Source organism: Lactuca virosa, chromosome 6, assembly GCF_052849685.1.
Source record: "Lactuca virosa cultivar CGN04683 chromosome 6, Lactuca_virosa_CGN04683_v6, whole genome shotgun sequence".
NCBI classification, from domain to species: Eukaryota; Viridiplantae; Streptophyta; class Magnoliopsida; order Asterales; family Asteraceae; genus Lactuca; species Lactuca virosa.
Window position 1 is genome coordinate 199,990,164 of NC_136431.1, and position 5,857 is coordinate 199,996,020.

Sequence of the window (5,857 nt, forward strand, 5' to 3'; positions counted from 1 at the left end):
ACCCACACTTTAGGTCATTTAGAAAATTTATCAGAATTATTAAGTTTTGTAGCAAATCACAAACTACCAAACACCATTAAACACTAAAAGACATGAACCTTTTTAAAAACAAGTTCATATGGAGACTGATGTGCACACTAGTACATCCTAGCTTTAAATTTATACCTAACTTAATTTGCTAACTATGCACTTATAGACAGTGTACCTAGTCGGATTATAGAATAACTTGGGTAAGTCGGGTGTCGAACACAGGGAACACAATTTAACTAAATAAAATAATTACTTCTAATTAACTAAGAAACAAACTTAGATTTGGGGGGGGGGGTTACTGATTTTTCAAGGTCAAAAGAACTTCAATTACACTATTATCAACAAACAAGCAAAGAAACACGAGCTAACTTCAAGAATTCAACAGTACTTCTGCTTAGATCCGATTTCAACTTCTCCTATGATTGATTTCTAGTGGATGGATTATATTAATTACCAATTTGTTATCTAGTTATTATGATCAAATATCTAACCTTACCAATTTATGAATTACCATGCAATGATCAAGCACAAGTTAAACACCAAATCGATAGTAAGCATAAATTGGACTATGAATGATAGTGGTTACTTTCTTATGATCAAGTTCAGCAACCAAGCACAAATTAAGATTAATTATGCTCTCTAACACAATTAAAGTTACTAGCTTTAATTGCTTTATCTAAGATGTGATTAATCCTAACTGTAATTATTTAATGATCATAAACAATTAGGAGACAAATTCATCCAATTAGAATGATCAAGTATCACACAAAATTTTATTAATAAGCAATAAAACTAGAAGTAAAACATGCTAGGGTTTCAACTACCAAACATATGTAAAATCAACATATAGTATCCATAAATCAAAATCAACACAATAGAATTAGGTTCATCTTCACCAAATAGAATTAAAACATTTTTAGCCTCTCATTGTAGCAGAAAAACACATAAGATCCATGTAATAAAGACTAGAAATACGTATGATTAGCAAACCAAATAGATCTATGTAAAATTCTTCTAAATCTTCTTCAATTCTTGAGCTCCACTTGCTTCTCGATCTTCTTCTCAGTTTCCAGGGGTTTTTACTCGCATTTTTACTCAGAAAACCGGTTGGAAGCTTCAACATTAGACCTAATGTTCGGGTATTTATGATTTCTTAAAATCTGATCACCACGTCGTGATTAACCGTCACCACAACATGGTCCTCGTATATATATTCCGTATTCTCCAAGTCAGCTTGTATGATCGTGAACCTTCCATTCACCATGTCGTATTGGAGGATCACCATGACGTGGTCTTCTGTCTTCAAGTATTCTTTTTCTTCTTCATGTATTAGCTCCCGTTTTCCAGCTTCCAGCTCCTCGTTTTCTTCCTTTTCATCCCGATCACGTCTTCGCTGCTACAAAACTCATTTCAAACATAGTAACTATCTTTTATCCCAAATTTAACATAAATGTAGCTAAAAGTATTAGAAATATGCATGAAATACATAACTAAATATGTACATATCAAAATACCCCACACTTGGCTTTTGCTTTCCCTCAAGCAAAACTGATTTTATTATCATCACATGAAAACCCTAGCTACCAACATCGCACAAGACAATCCATTTAGAGCCTCTCCATTACTTCAAGACCGCAGTGCATATATTTGTGTCTACATTTCCCTATGAACTTCCCCAATCCTAAATACTCACAATCTTCATAAACACTTCCCCACTTCTTTTGAACAACATTCATTTTATGGGTCCCTCCGAATATATCCTCATAAATCTTTCTTAACCTCAAGGTAATTTTTGGTTAAGCCCCAAGTATCCATATGGAAAAATAACCTAGAATAAAAAAATTAAAATAAATAATAATAACTTGGTAAATTGCCTTATTGTTGAGTCTTCGATGATTTGAAACTTTTCTTCATGATAATTGTTGATCCTCATAGCTTTGTAGACTCTCTCAAACTTTTGCAACTTTTTTTTTCTTTATATATATATATATATATATATATATATATATATATATATATATATATATATATATTCTTTTCTCACTTTTTTCACTCAAAACTAAAAATCCTAAAAAACATATGCTTAAGAAAGGGAACTTAACTTCAACCCTTATTGGTTAGATGTATTAGTCTAAGGTGCAATGACTACCTAAGCTCTCCTGGATACGTTTTTGGTACATGATGCTAAACATATTATGACCCTCAAACTAAGCAAGGTTGTGTTTTTGTTCCATGATTTCACTAGGACAGGGAAGCCACAAATACACTAGAACATATATTGGCTCAAATAAACATTGAAACTCGCATCGAATCGTCTCACACACCACTAGCAACCGAGATCTCAACATAACAATTTTTTTAAACTAGATTTAGTTTTAGATTATTATTTCAAATCTTTCTAAAAAAATTAAATTCTCGTCATTTTTTCAATTTGTGAATCAGTATGCTTGTATTCCTATATTCAACCCCTACCCCACACTTAAATGATACAATGTCCCCATTGCATGCTAAAAAATTAAAGAACATAAATTAAAGATGCTAAATTGGAACAAACATACATGGGATAGTAGTAGCGAGATCGAATTCTTGAAAGTGTGTGGAAAAGATTGGATATCTCGTATAATTGCTGGAAACAGTACTACTGAGCCTTCTTCTCTCGTGAATGTGAATGTAACTGTGCCGGATCAAAATGAACCAAAGAACCATCTTCAAAAAGTGTGCTGAACCTCAAACACGACGTGGGAAAGAAACACCACGTCGTGGTGTCGAGTTTGAAGTCGTGATGATCGAGCAAAATAAGACCGCCACGGCGTGGTATAGTGATGCCCATCATGGTAATAGGCCTGATGAAATTTAGTCGGGGAAATAAAGAATACCACGGCGTGGTCTAGTGATGCCAGATCGTGGTATCTTCCCAGAGTGTCTTTGATTGCCAAAATACATCTTTCTTCTTAATGGCTTAGGACCATTCCTGACCTTGTCTTTCTATAGAATTCCTTTAATACTCTTCTCTTTATCAAGTGGGAATCTCACACTTATTCAAAAACATGGTCTTCAATTATAATCTTCAAAGAAAAATCGCACGAGTTTTTTTATCCATTAAGCTCATTCACTGCTTCACTTTCGTTCAACACTACAAAATAAGATTAAAAGACTAGAAAAACACAAGATCATTTTGTTAAACTAAAAATAAAAGCTAAAACGAAAAACTAAAAAGAAATCAAAAAGGAAAAGAAAATGCAAACGCTTAAAAATCGATTTACCTCCCGAGAAGCGCTTCTTTTTTAGGATTCGTGAGCCAGACTCCTTCCCACTCTACGCTGTTGCGGTTGGGAGTGGGATCTCCCCTTTCACCTTTTTCTCTTTCCACTTGCTCTTGTATTCTTGAACCCTTCGGATGTACGCCTTCTTTGAGTTTTCTTTCTTCTTTTGATTAGCACTTTCTTCATGTTTACGCTTCATCCATTTTCCTTGCTTTTTCACCTTTGTACTCTTCTTCTCATCTAGCTCCATCTTGACCATTTTTGGCTTCTCTAATTCCCCACCCATATCTTCATCAATTATCTCAACTTATTCATATGAATCAACTTCTACTTCTTCACTTGCCTCTTCCACTTAAGCCTTAGGTGTAGTGAACACGATCACCTCAAATGTCATAAGAATTGAGGCTGTTGGTTTATAACATTTGACATTTGCAACATGAGGCTTCTCCCAAAATTTTAACTCTTCTTCCACCACCTTTTCCATTTATTCTAGCTCACTAAGGTCTTCTCCTTCCAAGTCATTCATCTTTAACACTTCATCTTTTAGCTTTTCATGACTCACCTTTGGACTCATTTCGAAAGTGACTTCTTCATCTTCCACACGAAGTGTGAGCTTTGAGTCGTGGATGTCCACAAGTGCTCTTATGGTACTCAAGAATGGTCTTCCCAAAATAATGGGAAGGTCTTCAGCTTCTTTAATATCCAATACCACAAAGTTTATTGGAAAAATAAACTTCCCTACTTTCACCAACAAATCTTCAATGACTCCACGTAGGTGAGTGATCAAGTGATCCGCCATTTAAATTGTCATCCTCGTGTTGTGTAGATTTGGTATACTGAGCTTCTTGTAGAAAGAATATAGCATAAGATTGATGCATGCCCCCAAATCGGCTAAAGCATTTATAGAGGTGGAATTGCCAAATTCACAAGGCAAAGTTAGTTGGCCCAGATCTCCCATTTTGATTGGCAACCCATTGATGATTGCAGCTGAACACAACTCATTTAGCACTATGGTTGATGCTTTTTCAAAATCCTTCATATTAGTCATAACATCCTTAGCAAACCTAGGAAGCTTAGGCATGGAATTTAAGAATGGAGCATAAATTGAGAGGGATAACACTTGTTCTATGAACTTCTTTTGTTCCAGCTCCAGAGTATGCTTAATGGCTTGAGATGGGAATGGAAAAGGAGGCTGATACGAATTGAGAGGAGAAAAATTCCGATCTGCCAATGACCACGTTGTGGTAAGGTCACCACGCCGTGGTGAATCATCAGAATGCGACTCACTTTTTTCTTTTTTAGCTGCGGGCTTCCCTTCTTTTAAATACGAATTGGGCTAAATGGCTCATAATGAACTACTTCTTTAGTGTAAATCACCATTACATGAGGTTGCGGTCTTTGATCAGGATTCTTTGGTGATAACCTCTCATTAACAAGTGTTGTTAGTTGCCCAAGTTGAGTCTCTATGTTCTTGATGGAATCTTGATGATTTCTCACAATAACATCAGCACTATCAAGCCTTTTTTTCTTATGCTTCCATAAACCTATGAAGTACATGCTGGGTTTTGGGTACTATAACACTCTTATGGTGCACATACAACCCTAATTCCTTGGATCTAAGTTTTCTCTAATTATACATGCAACAAAATCATCCAAATCATGAAACCTACAACTAGCATACAAATTTGATATTGCAACATAAAACAAGTTAAATTATTACCTCTTTGTTGTAGCTTGTAGAGTTTTGGCCTTTCAAGAGCTTAGCACCCTAAGTGTGATACCTCAAACAAGTCACAAACACCAAGAACAATTGGAGGACAATGAGAGAGGTTTAGGAGACACCAAAATCGGCTAGCTTCTTCTAGGAATACGTGTGTGCCGATTTTGGAGCTAAGGGAACACATTTATAGTGCAGAATTCCAAGAGTCACTTGTTAACCCTAATTCATACACTTAGGCTTTTAATCCAACAACACTTCATGGACTCTTATATGAACTTAGTCCATTACTAGTTAATCATGGATCATTAGCCCAAATCATATGTTTCACTGATTTACATAATCAGCCCCTATTAATTTAATCAGTCTCTTTTGATCACTAAATTAATTCCAGACTAATTCTTGATCGGTACCAATTAAATAATATGATTTCTCAATTAATATATTATTCTTATAATATATTAATAAATCACAAGTAACCTCTTTTTCAAATATCCATCCTATCAAATTGTTTTGGTGAAGGCAACCCAGAATGGACCATGCTACTATCGGGTCAAGTACATACCAATTATAGTTATGGGCTTAGAGACCTAATCCAACAGTCTCCCACTCGGATAAATCTAATAACTATAATTGTAAGCATGACTTCAATATCTGATTAGCAATCGTAGCTCTTAAAAGCCGCTGTCGAACTCTGATGCGTCCATTAGATAAGGAATCATATATTCCTCTATTCTACAAGATATCGTATGAACTGAGACATGAATTATAATCATTCTCTCTGTTCATGTGTTGTTTCCCGATTTCCGATTTATGATGAAAGACTAATTGAACAAATTAAATCAGT